We start from the raw sequence: 22,053 nt of genomic DNA on the forward strand, positions 1-22,053 counted from the left end.
CCACATTTATTGATTTGTGTTTGTTGAACCATATTTGCATTCCTGGGGTAAATCCTAGTTGATCATGGTGTGTTGTCTTTTGATGTGCTGGGTTTGGTTTCCAGTATTTTGTTGAGGATCAGTGAATCTGTGTCCCTCAAGGATACTAGCCTCAACTTTCTCAAGTTGGAAAATAAAGGTCGCATGTTAGAAAACATAGAATATGGGAAAACAAACAAACTGAGCCATTGAAACAGGAGGAAGGTACTGTCCTGCAAGTAGTAGAGAAGGAAGAGGAAAGGCAGCTTAAATAAAAGGCATAAAAATAAATCTATTTTCTTTCTTGTGATTCATGTATTACTCAGAGGTCTCTGAGGTCCTAGAACTTCTGTTGAGATTTTCAAATCAATTAGTAATAACATTCACGTATTGTATTTCGCTGATGTGCTTTACTGCTAATTTCTATGGGAAAAAATTAGACTCCATCTAATTTGTATGTTGAGACTTTTTATTACTGTTCCAATCTTGGTTGTTTGTATGTGTCCAGGAATTCATTTCCTGTAGATTTTCTAGTTTGTTGATGGATAGTTGTTCATAATAGTGACTTTTTTATATCTGTGGTATCAGTTTTTTTCTACAAGTATATTTAAGACTGCTTTATTCTAGTTATAGGATAAAACTTGAAACAAACTAAAATATTTCTGTGTTAGAAAGGATAAATTGGACAGGCATGGTGGTTCATGCCTGTAATCCTAGCACTTTGGGAGACCAAGGCAGGTGAATCACTTGAAGTCAGGAGTTTGAGACCAGGCTGGTAAACATTATGAAAACTAAAAAAAATTAGCTGGGCATGGTGGTCATCATCTATAATCGCAGTTACTTGGGAGGTTGAGACAGGAGAATCACTTGAACCCAGGAGATAGAGGTTGAAATGAGCCGAGATCATGCCATCGCTCTCCAGCCTGGACGACAGAGTGAGACTCGGTCCAAAAAAAAAAAAAAAAGGATAAATTGTGCAATAGTCACACATGCATGAATAGCCATTACAATGAGTAAACAATATCTTAATGCAAACAACATGGATTAATCTTAAAAGCATCATGTTAGATAAAATAAGCAAGGCAAAATAATGCATTTCTCAGTTGCTAACATGATGAAAAGTAAAGGAATTATATAAGCTAGGCTAATTACTTTCATTTTTAAAAAGCTATTTTTATTGTGGGTACATAGATATATTTTTGGGTATATAAGATATTTTGATGCAGGCATGCAATGTGAAATAAATATATTATGGAAAAAGGGGTATCTGTCCCCTCAAGCATTTATCCTTTGAGTTATAGGCAATTCATTTCCATTCTAAGTTTTCCTAAAATGTGCAATTATTGATTATAGTCACCCCACTGTGCTATCAAATAGTAGGTCTTATTCATACAATGTTTTTGTACCTATTAACCATCCCTACCTTTCTCCTCAGACCCCTGTAACCCTCCCAGCCTCTGGTAATCACCCTTCTCCTCTCTATCTCCATGAGTTTAGTTGTTTTGATTGTTATACCCACAAATAAGAGAGTACATGTAATGTTTGTCTTTCTGTGCCTGATTTCTCAACATAATGATCTCCATTTCCATGTTGTTGCAGATGACAGGATCTCATTCTTTTTAAACTGAATAGTACTCTATTTTGTACATGTACTATATTTTCTTTATCTGTTCATCTGTTGGACACTTAGGTTGCTTCTAAATCTTGGCTATTATAAACAGTGCTGCAACAAACATGGGAGTATTTGACATACTGATCTCCTTTCTTTTGGGTGTCTACCCAACAGTGAGATTGCTGGATCATACGGCAAGTACAGCTAGTGCTCGACTTACGACCGTGATTGGTTCCGACAGACCAGTCGTAACACGATTTGGTCGTAAGTTGAGGAGGCTATATGTACAGTACTGTGAAATGATGTTATAAAAATCTTTAAGTCATATTTTATCATAATTTTCTTTCATTATTGTTATATATAATAATTTTCTTTGTTCATTTTATGCCATTTGTGCCTTGAGGAATAAACCAGTCTTCAAACAATCCTTGTGTCATCCATGCTTTACGTTGAGAACGAAAGTAGATGGGCAGTGTGTGCTTGTTAACATTCCTGAACACACGCGGGTTGTCTGAGTGATAAATTAAGAAGGGCTTCAGCTTAAACCCTGCGATGTTCCTGCCAAGCAGCAGAGTTAGCCTATCCTTAAATGCTTTAAATCCCGGCATGCTTTTGGCCTCTTTGTGAATATAAGTGCGTGCTGGCATCCGTTTCCAAAATAATCCCGTTTCATCAGCATTGAAAATCTGTTCTGCTAGATATCCCTCATCTGTAATTAATTCATCCAGACTATCAACAAACTTATGTGCTCCTTCCTTATCCGCACTCCAGTCACTTGAACACTATGCATTTGGAATCTTTTCTTGAATCTCTGGAACCAGCCAGTGCTTGCTACAAATTCTTGACTGTAATCTTCTCCAGCACACCCCTTCAGAGTCTGAAATAGACTTCTCGCCTTGATCTGCACAGTAAAAAGACTGGCCATTTTTGAATTTGATCTTCCATTCAAATATATAGCAATTTCTCTATTTCGTGGATGGGCACGCTTCGTTGCTTTGTTATAACTGTTGATCGCATGGGTGCAGAACCTTTCACAGCTTCACGAATTCTTTCTTTATCTTTCAAAATCATCGACACAGTCCAGTGTGATAACTTCGTATCACGTGCGATCACATTCACTTTCTTTCCTCCTTCATACTGCTTAATTACCTTCATTTTCGTGTCCAGATCAGTGGCCTTTCTTTCCTTCTTGGCAGGCCGAGGTGTAGACAAAGACAATTTCCTCTTGGTAGACATCTTGGGAGGGGTTTGATGAAAAATATCCAAGACACAAAACACAAATTGCTGTACCGAGTCTGGGATAACAGTTGAAATGGTGCGCGCCGAGATGGTAGTGCTCCTGGAAGCTGGTCTGCACTGTTGTCCACCCAGCTAGACAACATTTGCGCTGCCAGACGCGACGTAGTCATGGCTAGGGATTGTGGTCGTAAAGCCGAATGGTTGTAAGTTCCATAGGTCGTAAGTCGATCAATACCTGTATATTATTAGTTTTTTGAAGAACCTCCAAACTGTCCCCCCACTTTATTTTATTTTTTTTTTTTGACAGTTGGCAGAGCTAGCTGAGGTTTTGTTTTGGACCAAAATAAATAAATAAATTGTTCGTACCTGCCGGCATGGGCAAGGGGTGGGTCCCCAGGCAGTAAACTCCTCCTCGGTGGGCTGCGGGCTAGAGCTGAGCCTCGGGTGGGTCTCCTGTTTCCTGTGCTCCCCTGTACAGTGTTCTCCCTCCGAGGCTCTGGGGCAGCTGCAGGAGGGGCAGGCTGGGAGTGGCTGCCGCAGCTGTTGACTTGGGCAGGAGGTCAGAGGACTCGGACACCAGCTTCCCATCGCAGGTCTTGATCTTCTTCACAACCATGGCCCTGGTGGAGCTGATGGGGTTGAAGGAGCTGGAGCCCGTGCCACAGCCAAAGCTACAGCCCAGGCCGTAGCTGAGGCCAGGACTTCTGAGGCCCCCATAGGTCGAGCTCAGACCACCTGCATAGCCACTTGTGGTCTTAGCATGGATTTACAACATTCTGCATCCCAGACTCCAGCTGGCTCTCTTAGCCTTCCAGCAGCTTCCTGTAGGTGGCGATCTAGATGTCTAGGGCTAGCTTGACGTCGATCAGCTCCTTGTGCCGCTGCCACACCAGGTCCTGCTTGGCCCGCTGCAGGGCGGCCTTCAGCTTGGACAGCTTGGTGTTCCCATCCTTAATGGCCAGCTCACCACACTGCTCCATGGTGACCTCCAGGGAAGCCCTCTGGCCTTTGAGGCCCTCAATCTCAGCCTGGAGACGGCTGATGTTCAGTTCATCTCAGAGATCTCAGTCTTTTTATGCTGCAGGTCATCCCCGTGCTTCCCAGCCAGCGTCTGCAGCTCCTCATACTTGATCTGGTACACGCTCTCAGCCTCAGCCCAGCTGCGATGGGCGATCTCATCCTGCAACTTAACCTCAGCGATGATGCTGTCGATGTCCAGGGAGGGCCTGTTGTCCATGGACAGTACCACAGACATGTCCAAGATCTGGGACTACAGCTCCTGGACGTGCTCTTCATAGAGCTGCCTCAGTCAGCCCTTCCAGGCAAGACTGCGGCTCGATCTTGTTCATGTAAGCTCATCCACATCTTTCTTGATAAGGACAAATTCATTCTTGGTCTCTGTATTCTTAATGATCTCATCCTTATAATTGTTCTTGAAGTCCTCCACCTGCCCCTGCATGTTGCCAAGCTCTGCCTCCAGCTTCAGCTTCTCCTGGCCCAGAGTTTCTAGCTGCTAAGGTTGTTGATGTAGCTCTCGAACATGTTGTCCATCTTGCTCCGAGCCATCTTCTGCTGCTGCAAGTGGCTCCACTTGGTCTCCAGCATCTTGTTCTCCTGCTTCAGGAACCATATCTTGACAATGAAGTAGGCAAACTTGTTGAGGGTCTTGATCTGCTCCTTTTCCTGGGTGAACATGGCCTGGATGTTGGGGTCCACCTCCAGGTTAAGGGGGCTTCGCAGGCTCTGGTTGGCCATAACGCTGATGATGCCTCCCATGCCTCTGGCCCCACCACAGCCTCTGCCCAGGCCATCCCAGAAGCTGCTGCTGCCCACTCAGGAGAAACTCGAGGACCTGATATGGGTACCCGGCCCACTTGTGTAGGAGCAGCTGCTGAAGGCCCTGGGACCAGAGGTGAACACCTTGTAGGACTTCTGGGTCATGCAGATAGACGTGGTAGAGGCAGGAAGGCTGAATCAGGCAGAGATTCCAGAAGGAGCAGAGAAACTGCTCCTTAGTCAAGGGTTGCCTTTTCTTTATATCTTCGTTAGCATTTATTATTGCCTCTTTTGGATATAAGCCATTTTAACTGGGTCAAGATGATATCAGATTGTAGTTTTGATTTGCATTTCTCTGATCAGTGATGTTGAGCACCTTTTATATGCCTGTTTGCCATTTGTATACTTTTTCTTTGAGACGGAATTTTGCTCTTGTTGCCCAGGCTGGAGTGTAACGGTGTGATCTCCGCTCACTGCAACCTCTGGCTCCTGGGTTCAAGTAATTTTCCTGCCTCAGCCTCCCAGGTAGCTGGGATTACAGGTGCCCACCATCATGCTCAACTAATTATTGTAAGTTTTTTTTTTTTTTTTTAGTAGAGATGGGGTTACTCCATGTTGCCCAAGCTGGTTTCGAACTCCTGACCTCAGGTGATCCACCTACCTCGGCCTCCCAAAGTGCTGGGATTACAGGTGTGAGCCACTGCCCCTGGCCACCATTTGAGACATGGCTATTCAAAACTTTTGCCCATCTTTTGATTGGATTGTTAGACTTCTTTCCTATAGAGTTGTTTGAGCTTCTTATATATTGTGGTTATTAATAGCTTGTCAGCTAGGTAGTTTGCAAATATTTTCTCCCATTCTGTGCGTTGTCTCTTCGCTTTGTATCCTTTGCTGTGCGGAAGCTTTTTAACTTGATGTGATCCCATTTGACTACTTTTGCTTTGGCTGCCTGGCCTGTGGGTTATGTCTCAAGAAATTTTTGCCCAGATCAATGTCATGGAGATTTTCCCATTGTTTTACTGTAGGAGTTCCATAGTTTGAGGTCTTAGATTTAGGTGTTTGATCCATTTTGATTTAACTTTTTGTGTATGGTGAGAGGTAGGGGTCTAGTTTCATTATTCTGCATATGGATAATCCATTTTTCCAGCACCATTTATTGAAGAGACTGCCTTTTCCCTAATATATGTTCTTAGCACTTTTGTCAAAAATGAGTTCACTGTAGGTGTATGGATCTGTTCCTGGTTTCTGTATTCTCTTCCATTGGTCTATGTGTCTGTTTTTGTGCCAGTACCATATTGCTTTAGTTACTGTATCTCTGTAGCACAATTTGAAGTTGGGTAATATGGTTCCTCCAGTTCTCCCCTCCCCCAACCTTAGGATAGGAATTGTGTTGAATCTGTAGATTGCTTTGGGTAATACGTACATTTTCCAATGACTATTCCAATGACAAATGTGAAATTTTTTTTTGCTGTCCTCTTCAATTTCTTTCATCTATGTTTTTTATAGTTTTCATTAGAGATCTTTCACTTCTTTTGGTTAACTCTCAGGCATTTAATTTTACATGTAGCTATTGTAAATGAGGTTTCTTTCTTGATTTTTCACATTGTTGGCTGTTGTCATATAGAAATGCTACTGATTCTTGTATCCTGTAACTTTACTGAATTTATCAGTTCCAATAGTTTTTTCTAAATGTAAGATCATATCTGCAAACAAGGATACTTTGTTTTCTTCCTCTTTAATTTGGATGCCCTTTAGGTTGTTCTCTTGTCTGATTGCTTTAGGTAGGACTTCCAGTACTACGTTGAGTGACATTGGTGACAGTGGCCATCCATGTCATGTTCCAGATCTTAAAAGGCTTTCAGTTTTTTCCCATTCCATATGATACTAGCTGTGAATCTGTCATATATGGCTTTTATTATGTTGAGCTATGTTCTTTCTTGCCTGAGCTTTTTGGCAGTTTTTATCATGAAGGGGTGTTGAATCTTATCAAATGTTCTTTCAGCATCAATGAAATGATCATATATGGTTTTTATCCTTCATTCTGTTTTGATGTGTCACATTGATTGGCATATGTTGAACCATCCTTGCATCCCAGGGATAAATCCCACACCATGATTAATAATCTTTGTAATATATCATTGATTTCAGTTTGCTAGTATTTCATTGAAGATTTTTGCCTCAATATTCAGGGATATCTGCCTGTAGTTTGCTCTTTTTGAGGTGTCTTCATCTGGTTTTGGTATCAGGGTAATACTGGACTTGCAGTACTCCCTCTATTTTTTGGAATTGAATAGGACTGATATTAGTTCATTTTTCAAATGTTTAATAGAATGCAGTGGTGAAGCTGTCGGGTCCCAGGCTTTTCTTTTTTTTGGAGATTTTTTATTATGGCTTCAATCTTGTTACTTGTTATTTGTCTGTTCAGGTTTTGGATTTCTTCATGATTCAATCTTGGTAGGTTGTATGTGTCTAGGAATTTTTCCATTTCTTTTAGATTTTCCAATGTATTGGCATCTAGTTGCTCACAGCAGCCACTGATGATCCTTTGCATTTCTACAGCATCAGTCTTAATGTCTCCATTTTCATTTCTGACTTTATTTTCATCTTCTCTCTTTTTATCAGTCTGGCTAAGGTTTGTCGATTTTGTTTAACTTTTCAAAAAATCAACTTTTTGTTGCACTTATCTTTTGTACTGTTTCATTTCAGTCTTATTTCTGCTTGATCTTTATTTTTCTAATTTTGCGTTAGGTTTGCTCTAGCTTCTCTATTTCTTTGAGATACACAGATCATTTTTTTGAAGTTCTTCCTTTTCTTTGATGTAGAACATACAGCTATAAACTTCCCTCTTAGTATAGCTTTTGCTGTATCTCAGAGCTTTTGGTATGTTGTATTTCCATGATCACTTGTATCAATAAATTTTTCAATTTCTTTAATTTATTCATTGACCCACTGGTCATTTAGGATGATATTGTTTAACTTCCATATATTTGTATGCTTTGCAAAATTCCTCTTGTTCCAGTTTTATTCCATTGTGGTCCGAGATGATGCTTGATAAATTCCATTTTTGAATTTTTTCAAACTTGTTTTGTGACCTAACAAATATATTGTCTATCTATGAGAATGATCCATAGGCTGAGGAAAAAACTGTGTATTCTGCAGCCATTGGATGAAATGTTCTGTAAATATCTATTAGATCTATTTAGTCAATAGTGCAGATTAAGACTTTCTTTGTTTCTATCTAGGTGATCTGTTCACAGCTGAAAGTGGGGTGTTGATTTCCAACTGTTACTATATTGAGGCCTATCTTTCTCTGTAGCTCTAATATTTGCTTTCTATATCTGGGAGCTCCACTGTTGGGGTTGTGTGTGTGTGTGTGTGTGTGTATTTAAAATTATTATATTGTATTGTTGAATTGATCCCTCTATCATTATACAGTGAACTTCTTTGTCTCTTGTAGTTTGGTCTTAAAATCTACTTTGTCTGATAAGTATAGCAACTCCTGTTCTTCTATAGTTTCCATTAGCATGGAAGATCATTCTCCACTCCTTTACTTTTCAGTCTATGTGTATCTTTATATGTTTCCTGTAGGCAACAGATCACTGGCTTTTGTTTTTTCATCCATTCAGCTATTCTACATATTTTGATTAGAGAGTTTAATCCATTTATATTCAATGCTACTATTGGTAAGTAAACACTCCTGCCATTTTCTGGTTGTCTTTGTGGCTTATCTATCTAATTTTTTTCCTTCCTATCTTCCTTTAGTGAACATGATTTTCTCTGGTGATATAGTTTCTTTGTTTAGTTTTTTTCTTTCTTTTCTTTCTTTTTTTCTTTATTTTCTTTCTTTCCTTTTTTTTTTTTTAGATGGACTCTTGCTCTGTCACCAGGCTGGAGTGCAGTGGCATGATCTTGGCTCACTGCAACTCCTGCCTCCTGGGTTCAAGAGATTCTCTTGCCTCAGCCTCCCGAGTACCAGGGACTACAGGCATGTGCCACCACACCCAGCTAATTTTTGTATTTTTCATAGAGAAAGGTTTTCACCACGTTGGCCAGGATGATCTCAGTCTCTTGACCTTGTGATCTGCCTGTTTTGGCTTCCCAAAGTGTTGGAATTACAGGTGTGAGCAACCAGGCCTGGCCTCTTCTTAAATTTATTTAAAAATACATATATAACTTACTGCTTTTTGCTCCGGTCAGACATAACTTACCTGCAGTTTTTGCTTTTCACATTTTGTGTATTCATTATATATTTTTTGGCTTGAGATTACCATGAGGTTTGCAATAGTATCTTATAATCTATTATTTTAACCTGGTAACAACTTAACACTCTATAAACAAACATATAAAAAGAAAGCTAATAGAAACTTTACACCTTAAATCCATTCCCTGCTTTTTTTTTTCTTTTTTTTTTGGAGACAGTCTCCCTTTGTTGCCAGGTGCCAGGCTGGAGTGCAGTGGCACAATCTCGGCTCACTGCAGCTGCCGCATCCCAGGTTCAAGCAATTCTCCTGCCTCAACATCCTGAATAGCTAGGACTGCAGGTGCATGCCACCATGCCCAGCTAATTTTTGTATTTTTTTAGTAGAGATGGGGTTTCATCATGTTGGCCAGATTGGTCTTGATCTCTTGACCTTGTGATCCACCTACCTTGGCCTCCCAAAGTGCTGGGATAACAGGTGTGAGCCACCGTGCCCGGCCTCTATTCTCTGCTTTTAAATTTTTTGTTTCTATGTATCTTATTGTACTGACTATGTCTTGAAGAGTTGTTCCAGTTATTTTCAATTGGTTAATTGTTTAGTCTTTGTACTGAGGGTAAGAGCAGTTTACACACCATAGTTACAGTATTAAGATATTCTCTCTCTCTGTGTGTGTGTGTGTGTGTGTGTGTGTGTGTGTGTGTGTGTGTGTGTGTGTTTTTCAGGATGCTTCCTATTACCAGTGAGTTTTATGCCTTCAATAATTACTTACGCTTATTAATATCCTTTCCTTTCTCATCGAAGTACTCCCTTTAGCATTTCTTGAAGGGAAGATTTGGTGTTGATGAAATGCCTTGACTTTTGTTTGTCAGCAAAAGTCTTTTTTTTCTTCTTTTTTTTTTTTTGAGATGGAGTTTCACTCTTGTTACCCAGGCTGGAGTACAGTGGCGTGATCTTGACTCACTGCAACCTCTGCCTCTTGGGTTCAAGCAATTCTTCTGCCTCAGCCTCCCGAGTAGCTGTGACTACAGGCTCATGCCACCATGCCCAGCTAATTTTTGTATTTTTAGTAAAGATGGGGTTTCACCATGTTGACCAGGATGATCTTGATCTCTTGACCTCATGATCCCCCTACCTTGGCCTCCCTAAGTGCTGGGATTATAGGTGTGATCCACTGCACCCAGCCTGCAAAAGTCTTTTTCTCCATGTTTGAAAGATGTTTTCACTGGATATAGTATTCCAGGGTAAAACATTTTCTCCTTGAGCACTTCAGGTGTCATGCCACACTCTCCTGTCCTGTAATGTTTCCACTGAAAAGTCTGCTGCCAGATGTATTGGAGCTCCATTGTATGTTATTTGTTTCCTTTCTCTCACTGCTTTTAGGATCCGTTCTTCATCCTTGACCTTTGGGAGTTTGATTATTACATACCTTGAGGTAGTTGTCTTCAGATTAAATCTGCTTGGTTTTCTTGTACTTGGATATTGATATCTTTAGGTTTGGGAAGCTCTCTGTTATTATCACTTTGAATGAATTTTCTATCCATATATTTTTCTCTACATCTTTAAGGCCAATAACTTTAGATTTCCCCTTTGTAAGACGGTTTTCTAGATCCTGTTGGCATGCTTCATTGTTTTTATTCTTTTGTCTCCTGCATATTTTCAAATAGCCTGTCTTCAAGCTCACTAATTCTTTCTTCTGCTTAATCATTTCTTCTAGTAAAAGACTCTAGGCTGGGCACAGTGGCTGGCGCCTATAATTCCAGCACTTTGAAAAGCTGAGGCAGGAGAATCACCTGAGGTCAGGAGTTCAAGACCAGCCTGGCTAACATGATGAACCCCTGTCTCTACTAAAAATACAAAAATTAGCCACGTGTGGTGGTACACACCTATAGTCCTAGCTACTTGGGAGGCCGAAGTGGGAGAATCACTTGAACCTGGGAGGCAGAGGTTTTAGTGGGCTTAGATTGCACCACCGCATTTCAGCCTGGGCAACAGAGTGAGACTTTGTCTAAAAAAAGCAAAACAAAAAACTCTAATGTATTCGTTAATATGCCAATTGTGTTTTTCAGCTCTAGTATTTTTGCTTTTCATTTTAATTATTTCAATCTCTTTATTACATTTATCTGATAGAACTCTGAATTCCTACTCTCTGTTGTCTTGAATTTCTTTGTTTCTTCAACATAGCTATTTTGAATTCTGTTTGAAAAGTCACATATGTCTTTCTCCAGGATTGGTTCCTGGTGCCTTATTTAGCTCATTTGGTGAAGTCATGTTTTCCTGGATAGTATTGATGTCTAGTAGGTGTTCTTTGGTGGCCAGGCATTGAAGAGTTTGGTGTTTGTTGTAGTCTTAATGGTCTGGGCTTATATGTACCTGCCCTCCTTGGGAAGGCTTTCTAGATATTTGAAAGAACTTGGGTGTTGGGATTTACGCTGTATCTGCTTTAAAGGACACCATAAGCCCAGTAACACTGTGGTTCTTGATAACTTACAAAAATACCACCTTTATGGTCTTGGACAAGATCCAGAAGAATTCTGGATTATCAGGCAGAGGCTCTTGTTGTCTACCTTTACTTTTTCCCAAACTGAATCCTGTCTGTTCTGAGCCACCTTAATCTGAAGGGAGAATGACACAAGCACCCCTGTGGCCAGCACCACGTTGACTGTGCTGGGTCAGTCCTGAAGCCAGGATAGCACTGGGTCTTGCCCAAGGCCTGCTCTCACCACTTCCTGGCTACTGCCTACGTTTGCTCAAAACCCTGGGGCTCTTCAACCTGCCAGTAGCAAAGCCACCCAGGCCTGTGTCCTTCCCTTCAGGGAACCAAGGTGCCTGGGCCCTGCATGGGTCCAGTGGTGCCATGTGGGAGCTGGGGACTAGAAGTCAAAAGACTTAGAAGGCTGCCTGGTATTCTGTTGCACTGTGGCTTAGCTGGATAACAGTCTTTCCCACTCTTCCCTCCCTTTTTCAAACATAGAGGAGCCTCTCCCCACGGCCACCATCACAGGCCCATGAGGAATACTGCCGGACTACAGTCAGGATTCTTCATTTAGCTTGTGGTGAGAGCTGCCTGGCCTGGAACTCGCCCTTCAGGGCAGTGGGCTCCCCTCTGGCCCAGGGTAGGTCCAGAAATGCTGTCCAAGAGTCAAATTCTCGAATTGGGGACTCTAAGAGCCTACTTGGTGTTCTGCCTCCCTGTGGCTGTGCTGGTATTTAAGGTACAAGACCAAGTCCCCTTTACTTTTCCCTCTGCTTTTCTCAAGCAAAAGAAGTTTTGTCCCATAGCCACCACAGCTGAGAATCTGCTGAGTCTCATCTCAAACCAGAGAGTCTTAGAGGCTCAACCAAGGCCTTGGCCTCATCGTAGTCCCTGGGTATCCTGGGTATCACTGCTGGTTATTCAGACTCAAGGACTCTTCAGTTAGCAGGCGATGAATGCTGTCAGGACTGGGTCCTTTTATGCAAGGTAATGTGTTTCCTTCTTGCCCGGGTTGGGTCAAGAAATGTTCTCCAGGAGTTAGGGCCTGGAACAGGGGCCTCACAACTCTGACTAGTGCCTTACCCTGCAGTGGTTGAGCTGGTATCCAAGATGCAAGACAGAGTTCTCCGCACTTTAACCTCTCCTGTCCTTAAGTGGAAGGAAGGGGCCCCTTTTGGAGCCACAAGCTGTGTAGCCTGGGGTTTTGAGAGGGGCGATGCCAGCATTCCATTAGCCACCCCAGCTGGTCTCTCAGTATGTCACATGTTCCCCCCCACCCCCCAGTCCACTATCTCTGGGCCTAGTTCATCATTAGGACTCACCTAAGAGTTGCAGTCCTTATGTCCTCACCTGCCTTTCAAGTTCACTTGGGGACAGAGCACTATAGCCCTCAGTGGCAGGAACTCAAGTTCCTAACACTGGGATAAGTGATTCCCCTCTGGCTAGGGCTGGTTTAAATGCTTCCTCTATGGGCCGGTGTCAGCTGAGTTTGGTCCAGTTTTCCTTTCTACTGTAACAGCACTGTGTTGAGGACCTCACAAATGCTGTGTTTTCCTTCTTCCCCCACCACCCCGACCCTGTGCCCAGAGATGCTCAGCTGCCAGGGGTGGAGGGGGTGGTGGCATCGGCTATTTAGGACTAGTTTTTCTATCTCTTTAGAGCCTCTTTCAGTGATAGAAGTTAGAACGAGGTATTATAAGGAGCTCACCTGACTTTTGGTTCTCATGAAGGTGGTTTTTTCTGTGTAAATAGTTGTTCAATTGGTGTCTCTGTTGGTGAATGATTGGAGCCTTCTATTCTGTCATCTTGCTCTGCCTATCCATGACCTAGGCCACTTTTTGCTTCTTAAAAACCGGGGTGATTAGTTACTTTATACTATTTATTAAACCTTGTGCTTAAGTTTTATGTACTTTTTCTATGTGAATACTACATGTTACAAATAAAAAGTTGAAAAACAACGATCTGCTGTATTACTTAGCCTGTCAAATTTAACTGTTAAAGTCTCATTGTGATGCTTTCAAGCATCCCTTCTTATTCTTGTTCTTCCTCTCCCTTTCTGTCTCTCTGCTTGAACATAATTTATTTGTAGAGAGTGGATTAAACTCTACACACTGTCCTGTAACCTAATTCCCACTTACATGTCTCTTGAGGCACATTCCATATCAGTGCATACAAATCTGTTGACTTTTTGAAAATTATTAATATGTTAAATTTTTACATAGAGGTAGCATGATTTAACCACTTCTGCTTATGAGCATTTTATTTGTACCAGATATTTTTATATCAAATAATGTTGCCATTAATATAGTTTTAAATAAAGTTTGACGCTTTGCCAATGTATTTATAGGATTTGCACTGGAATTACTCAAAGTATACTAATTTATATTGTGACAAATGTCAATTTGGTGTCTAAAAAGGCACCCATACACTTTTCTGACAAGAAAAGGATGAAGATAACCTATGAGATTTTTCAGAAAATTTCCTTGAAACTTCTTTCATATTTATAAATACCAAACATTTTAGATTTTCAAACTAATTAATAAATCCATTTTAAAATCAGAATATTTTTAAAATCTATTTTTGCATTAACTGTGAAAACAATACAGAAAATTTCTTAAAATACAGGAAGAAAATTATCTCACAATATCCAATTACAGCGAACCATTGTAAAGGTAAGGAGAACACCATTTGCAGAATCTCTCTCAGAATAAATAAATATAATAGTGCTAAAGGAGAGACAGCTAGGTAAGAATATTCTAGTGAAATGGGATGGCATGATATTTTTAATGATTAAAAGTGTTGCCTTAGAACCCAACAGAAGATGAAAAATTTGAGTAGAAATTAAAGGTGTTCAGGTACAAATGAAGGTGTTGTTATTCTCACATAAGATATATTAGTTGCTAAAAGATCATTCTCGGACTTAAAATATTAGAGAAATATAAAGGTCATTAATATTTATAGTTTTCAACACTCGGCAAGATCTGTGATTCCTTTAGGTGAAAGTTGAGAATAAAGGTTTGTTTGTTTGTTTGTTTGAGACAGAGTCTCACTCTGTTGCCAGGGCTGGAGCGCAGTGGCACAATCTGGGCTCACTGCAACCTTTGCCTACCAGAGAGGTTCAAGTGGTTGTCCTGTCTCAGCCTCCCGAGTAGTTGGGATTCCAGGCGCCTGCCATTATGCCCAGCTAATCTTTTTTGTACTTTTAGTAGAGCTGGGGTTTCACCATGTTGGCTAGGCTGATCTCGAACTCCTGACTTCGTGATTTGCCTGTCTCAGCCTCCCAAAGTGCTGGGATTGCAGGTGTTGAGCCAGTGCACCTGGCGGGGAATAATGCTATTCTAACGCTTTTCCTAGATCTTCTCTATCCATAACCTATTTTCTTATTATATTAGGAATTAATAAGGGTCAAACCATTTTTGTTCTACTTTATACATATGACAAAGACTTTGAGAGTACTTAACTATCTGATTAAATCATTCTGTACATACCACTAATCTTTTGCTTATCATGGTGTCTTCATTCTTGAGGCACTTATTTGAATTTATCTTTTGGATGCTTGTATTTTATTTTTAAGCAATTACTATAAATAATCCCACTTGTATTTAAGGGAAACCCAAAAGTTGCAGCACATATGGGCCAACAGAATCTAACAGTATAGTTGTAAATTTCTCAATAGCAAGGGAAACTGCAGTGAAAATGACAACTAAGCTATCAAAGCATTTAAGGTTGATCACTGGATTTGCAAGAATTAAAAAACCCTTTTTAATAGCAGAGTGTCTACTTTTATACATATTTGGGGTCCTGGCTAGTTGATTTAAAGAAATAGAACCAACTAAATTATATGTATTGAAGCATAACATAAAACTGTCATACTATTTGTTGACATTATTATGTATACAGAATATCCAGAATATCCAAAAGCATCTATAGATAATTACTTTAGAACAAATCAGTGTTTTAAGTTTTGTTGGTGACAACTGTAGTATCAGTTTTGATGCTTCCTTTTCCATATCTGATTTTATTTGTGTCTTCTGTTTCTTTCTTGGTTGATTTAGTTAACAGCTTGGTTGACTTTAGCTTTTCAAAAAACTGACTTTTCATTTTGTCCTTTCATACTCGTTTGTAAGTTTTTATTTCATTTTATTCTGCTCTGACCTTACATTTCTTTTCTAATTCTGGGTTTGGTCTGTTCCTGCTTTTCTAGTTCCATGAGGTGTGTATTATTTATTTGAAATCATCTTTCTACTTCTTTGATATAGGGGCTTACTCCTATAATCTTCCCTCTTAGCACCGCCTTTGCTGTATCCGATAGATTATGGTACGTTGTGTTTCAACTTTCACTTGTGGCAAGAAAGTTTATTTTCTACTTAATTTATTTCTTGACCCAGTGGTCATTCAGGAGCTTGTTTTAATTTTCATGTGTATGTATGGTTTCCAAAGTTCCCCTTTTATTTGTTTATTTCCTAGAGATGATCTATTACCCAGGCTGGAGTACAGAGCGCCATCATAACTTACTCTATCCTCAAACTCCTAGGCTCGAGCAATCCTCCCACCTTAGCCTCCCAAGGTGCTGGAATTGTAGGAGTGAGCCACTGTGTCTGGCTTGATGCCAACTATTTTTTTTTTTTTAATTAATTGACATGTTTTGTGTTGTAACATATGACCTATCCTGGAGAATGTACCACATTCTCTAACTGTATTCTATATCTGTTATATAAAACGTTTTTAATTGTCTGTTACAATTTGGGCTAATGTGCAGTTTAAATATGCTGTTTCTTTGTTAATCTTCTGTCTAGATCTAATACTGAGAGTGGGGTGCTGAAGTCCTCAACTATTGTCACAGTCTCTCTCTCCCTTTAGACTTAAATTTACAAATCTGGGTGCTCTAGTGTTGGGTGCATATATGGTTAGAATTATATCTTCTTTCTGGCTTCATCCCTTTATCTTTTTTAAAAATATATATTTTATTGCTTTTTAGGTTTTGGGGTACATGTGAAGAACATGCAGGACTGTTGCATAGGAACATACATGGCAATGCGGTTTGCTGCCTTCCTCCCCGTCACTTATATCTGGCATATCTCCCCATGTTATCCCTCCCCAACTCCCCACATGGCAGCACTGTTTGATGCCTTCTTCCCCATCACCTATATCTGGCATTTCTCCCCATGTTATGCTTCCCCAACACCCCGCCTCCTGCTGTCCCTCCTCTAGTTCCCCCCTACAGACCTCAATGTGTGATGTTTCCCTCCGTATCCATGTGTTCTCGTTGTTCAACACCCGCCTATGAGTGAGAGCATGTGGTGTTTGATTTTCTGTTCTTGTATCAGTTTGCTGAGAATGATGGTTTCCAGGTTCATCCATGTCCCTACAAAGGACATGAACTCATTGTTTTTTATGGCTGCATAGTATTCCATGGTGTATTTGTGCCATATTTTCCCTGTCCAGTCTATCATCGATGGGCATTTGGGTTGGTTCCAAGTCTTTGCTATTGTAAACAGTGCTGCAATGAACATTCGTGTGCATGTGTTCTGAAAATAGAACGATTTGTAATCCTTTGGATATATACCCAGTAATGGGATTGCTGGGTCAAATGGAATTTCTATTTCTAGTTGCTTGAGGAACAACCACACCGCCTTGCACAATGGTTGAACTAATTTATGCTCTCACCAACAGTGTAAAAGTGTTCCTATTTTTCCACATCCTCTCCAGCATCTGTTGTCTCCAGATTTTTTTAATGATCGCCATTCTAACTGGCATGAGATGGTATCTGCAAATCTCTCCCAGTTTCTTCCCACCATCACCAAGGGACAGGCCAGGATGTCCTTTGATTTTGGGAAAATGCTCAGAGCAGAACAGGAAAAAGGCTGAAGGAGGCCTCTTAGGTGCACTGGGATCCTTGAACAACATTTTTGTCTCCTCTTTAGGAGGGATATAGGTTTTCATTTATCTTTCATAATGGACCATGTCCGCCTTTGCCATATCTTCAAATTTTCCTTTCTCTTTAGCGGGCATGGTCTTCCATGTCTCTAGCACTTCTTAGAAAATGCTGAGAAGTTGACTGAAACATCTTGGTGCTTCTTAGGCTCCTCCTGACAACTTTGCACAAAAAATGCATATGATGACATTTTGCCTCTTGGCTTCTTAGGATCTCCTTTGCCCATGTTGAGTTATTTTTCCTTAGCGAGGCACAGAGTCACCCAGTGCCCATCTGGCTCTGGGTTGCTGATGGTGCTCACCAGCCTGGAGGGGGCACCAAGGCTCTGCTGGAGGTGCAGCTGCAGTGGTCCCAGAGTGGCACCTACCTCAAGGCCTGTGCCTCCTCCCATTCCCTGTGCTCCAACCTCAGCAGCACTTGGAGCCTGAGCGAGTTCCCCTCCCCTCTGGGAAGCCCAGAGGCAACTGGGGAGGCCGCTGTCACAGGGGAATCTGAGCCTCACCCCTCAGAGGAGACCACAGACAGAAAAGGAGATCCTGGCTCTCCATCCTGCCCTTCCCGCCCAGTGCTGGCTCCATCCTCCACCGGCAGCGTGAGGGGGACCCCAAACCCACTAAGAGATCCTTGAGCAGCATGTCAGACATCACAGCGAGTGTGTGACACTTAAGCCCTGGTCCCCTGGCCTCTCTTCATCGTCCTCCTGCGACAGCATGTGGCCTTTGGGAAAGCTGGAAGGCCTCCTGGCACGGGGCTGTGGCCTGGACTTCTTTAACAGGTCTCTGGCTATCCAAGTGTCTGGCCGGAGCCCCCCAGAGGGCCCAGAGCCACAGGACAAGGGCCCAGATGGACTGTCATTTTATGGGGACAGATGGTCTGGGGCTGTGGTGCGGAGGGTGATCTCTGGGCCTGGGTCAGCCAGGATGGAACCAAGAGAGCAAAGAGTGGAAGCTGCTGGTCTGGAGGGGGCGTGCCTGGAAGCCGAGGCCCAGCAGAAAACCTTGCTCTGGAACCAGGGGTCCACACTCCCCTCCCTGATGGACTAGAAGGCCTGCCAGTCCTTCCATGAGGCCCTAGAAGCCTGGGCGAAGGGGCCAGGGGCCGAGCCCTTCTACATCCATGCCAACCTCACCCTGCCCAAGAGGGCATATCCCCATGCCCTTTGTGTGAAAGCCCAAGAGATTCTTCGGCTGGTGGACCCGGCGTACAAGCGGAGGCGGGAATGGTTCTGCACCTGGGTTGACCCCCTCACTCTGTGGGACCTGGACCAGGACACTGTGCCCAATGACCAGAGGTGACGCAGAGCCAGGAGCCGGGGATGGAGTCTCCCTGGGAGCCAGGCCCAGATGGGGGTGCTCTCCCTCCTCCCACTGTCTCTTACCATTTGAGGAGAAGAGATGAGGGGCTCTCCTTCCTACACACATGATCTCACTTTCTCCCAAGGAGCCCAGCAGCTCCTAAAAGTTCAGGTGAAATGCCTGCCCTCCAGCCGGCACCGAGGCCCCCACAGTAATGTGAGCATGGGAGGGGGACCCCAAGGGTGGGGTCCAAAAGGGAGCTAGCAAGCTCTGTTCTCTGGCAACCTAGGAAGATACTCCCTCCCTCCTTCCTTGGGGATTTAATTGGCCATCTACTATGTGCCCAGAAAACAGAACAGCAAAGCTCACTGTGCAGGGTAGTTTAGAGATGAAATGAGATAAAGCATGCCTAGTATTCAGGAGTACCCTGGCACATAGTAAGCATTTGACAAAACAGCAGTCACATCCCCACTTCCAATGCCTGGATGGCGGCTGGGCTGCACGTCCTGCTGTGCACATTGGCAAGTGAGGCTCAGAGACTTCCGATAAAGGAAAAGTGAGGGCCCCAGCCAGGCAGCCTGCATTGGAGCCCCAGCTCTGCCCCTTATCAGCTGTGTGACTTTAGACAATCTCCTGAACCTTCCTTGGGGCTGTTTCCTCATCTGTAAAATGCGGGGGCTGCACCGCCTCTCAGGCTGTCCATGGTGAGAGATGGCTTCCGTGAGTTAGTGCCCCTCAGGGGCTTAGCCAGTGTCTGTCATGTCACAGGCATTTGAGACCGGCCTGGTACTCGTATAGTCAGTGCTGTTATTGGTTTCATCAGTTTTCCTACCAAGGCCACATTGCTAATTCACTGGCAGAGACCCTAAAGTTGGCCTCCTATGTTATATTTGGTTCCTCTTGATCTCTGGGCCTCAGTCTCCCCATCTGTAACTTGGGGGGTAGACCTAAGGCTCCTCCACACACACACACACACACACACACACACACACGCTCCATTGAGCTCTCTATGGAGCTCAATGGATTCTTTTTCAACTTTTAATAATAGCCATTCTGATTGATGTAAGATGGTATCTCACTGTGGTTTTGATTTGCATTTCCGTAGTGATCAGTGATAGTGACCTTTCTTTCATATGCATGTTGGCTGCATGTATGACTTCTTTTGAAGAGTGTCTGTTTATGTCCTTTGCCCACTTTTTAATGGGGTTGTTTCTCTTGTAAGTTTAAGTTCTTTATAGAGGCTGAATATTTAGACCTTTGTAAGATGCACAGTTTGCAAATAGCTTCTCCTATTCTTTGTTTCTAGCTTCTCCTATTCTTTTTCTGTTTATTCTGTTGATTAGTTTCTTTTGCTGTGCAGAAGCTCTGAAGTTTAATCCCACTTGTCAAATTTTGCTATTGTTGCAATTGCTTTTGGTGTTCTTGTCATAAGATCTTGGCCCATTCCTATGTCTGGGATGGTAGTGCCTAGGTTGTATTCTGGGTTTAATAGTTTGGGGTTTTACATTTAAGTCTTTAGTTTATCTTAATTTTTGCGTGTGGTGTAAGGAAGGGGTCCAGCTTGAGTCTTCTGCATATGGCTAGCCAGTTATCCCAGCACCATTTATTGAATAGGGAGTCTTTTTCCCCATTGCTCATTTTTGTCAGCTTTGTCAAAGATTAGGTGGTCATAGGTGTGCAGCCTTATTTCTGGGCTCTCTATCCTGTTCCGTTGATCTACGTGCCTATTTTTATACCAGTACCATGTTTTGGTTACTGTAGCCCTGTAGTATAGTTTGAAGTTGGGTAATGTGAGTCCTCCGGCATTGTTCTTTTTGCTTAGGATTGCCTTGGTTATTTCGGCTCTCTTCTGGTTTCATGAATTTTAAAATAGTTTTTCCTAGTTCTGTGAAGAATGTTGTTGGTAGTTTGATAGGAATAGCACTGAATTTGTATATTGCTTTTGCAGTAGGACCATTTACATAATATTTTTTCTATCTATGAGCATGGGATGTTTTTCCATTTATTTGATTTCTATGAGCAGTATTTCATAATTCTCATTGTAGGGATCTTTTACCTCCCTGTTTAGCTGTATTCCTAGGTATTTTTTGGGGCAATTGTGAGTGGAATTGCCTTTCTGGTTTGCTTCTCGGCTTGGCTTTTGTTGATATGTAGGAATGCTAGTGATTTTTGTACATTGATTTTTTTTTTTTTTTTTTTTTTGTATCCTGAAACTATGAAGCTATTTATCAGCTAAAGGAGTTTTGGGCTGAAACTATGGGGTTCTCTAGGTATAGAATCATGTTGTCTACAACAGAGATAGTTTGACTTCCTCTTACTATTTGGATGCCCTCTATTACTTTCTCTTGCCTGATTTCTCTGACTAGGACTTCCAATATTATGTTGAATAGGAGGGGTGAAGAAGGGCATCCTTGTCTTGTGCCGGTTTTCAAGAGGAATGATTCCAGCTTTTGCCCATTCAGTATAATGTTGGCAGTGGGTTTTTCATAGAAGGCTCTTATTATTTTGAGACACCTGGTTTTAGAGGGTTTTTTTTTGTTGTTGTTGTTGTTGTTCTTTTTTTTGAGACAGAGTCTCTGTCTCTCAGGCTGCAGTGCAGTGGCGTGATCTTGGCTCATGACAACATCCGCCTCCTGGGTTCAAGCAATTCTCATGCCTCAGCCTTCCGAGTAGCTGGGACTACAGGCATGTGCCACCGTGCCCGGCTAATTGTTTGTATATTTAGTAAAGATGGGGTTTCACTGTGTTAGTCAGGATGGTCTTGATCTCCTGACCTTGTGATCTGCCCGCCTTGGCCTCCCAAAGTGCTGGGATTACAGGCATGAGCCACCATGCCTGGTTTTTAACATGAAGAGATGTTGAATTTTTATGAAAAGCCTTTTAGGTGTCTATTGAGATAATCATGTGGGTTTTGTCTTTTGTTCTGTCTATGTGATGAATCACATTTATTGATTTGTGTGTTTTGAACCAAACTTGCATCTCAAGGATGAAGCCTACCTGATCATGATGTATTTGTTTTTTGACGTGCTACTGGATTTGGTTTGCCAGTATTTCATTGAGGACTTTTTGCATCAGTGTTTATCAAGGATATTGGCCCAAAGTTTTCTATTGTGTCTCTGCCACGTTTTGGTATCAGGATGATGCTAGACTCATAGATTGAGCTGGGGAAGAGACCCCCCCCCAATCAATTTTTAAAAATAGTTTCTGTGGGAATGGTATCAGCTTTTCTTTGTACATCTAGTAGAATTCAGCTGTGAATCTGTTAGTTCCTGGGCTTTCTTTGGTTGGTAGCTATTAATTATTCCATTTCAGAGCTTATTATTTGTCTGTTCAGGAAATCAGTTTCTTCCTGGTTCAGTCTTTGAGGGTGTATATGTCCAGGAATGTACCCATCTCTTCTAGGTTTTCTAGTCTGTATGGTTAGAGGTGTTTATAGTGGTGTCTGGTGGTTATTTCTATGGGGTCAATGGTAACATTTCCTTTGTTATTTCAAATTGTGTTTATTC

The 22,053-nt window shown here is 42.0% G+C and overlaps 1 long non-coding RNA gene and 1 pseudogene across 1 annotated transcript; both read left to right on the forward strand.

Annotated features, from left to right (window-relative positions):
- The first annotated feature begins 2,894 nt into the window (after positions 1-2,894).
- LOC116527566 lies at positions 2,895-12,350 on the forward strand. Its single transcript, XR_004258609.1, has 3 exons — positions 2,895-3,117; positions 11,638-11,643; positions 12,340-12,350. It is a non-coding gene; the product is annotated as an uncharacterized LOC116527566 (long non-coding RNA).
- A 4,722-nt stretch (positions 12,351-17,072) lies between these two features.
- On the forward strand, positions 17,073-19,032 carry LOC116527700 (annotated as a pseudogene).
- The last annotated feature ends 3,021 nt before the right edge of the window (positions 19,033-22,053 follow it).

Source organism: Sapajus apella, unplaced genomic scaffold (assembly GCF_009761245.1).
Source record: "Sapajus apella isolate SASKATOON/1434 unplaced genomic scaffold, GSC_monkey_1.0 scaffold55, whole genome shotgun sequence".
NCBI lineage: Eukaryota > Metazoa > Chordata > Mammalia > Primates > Cebidae > Sapajus > Sapajus apella.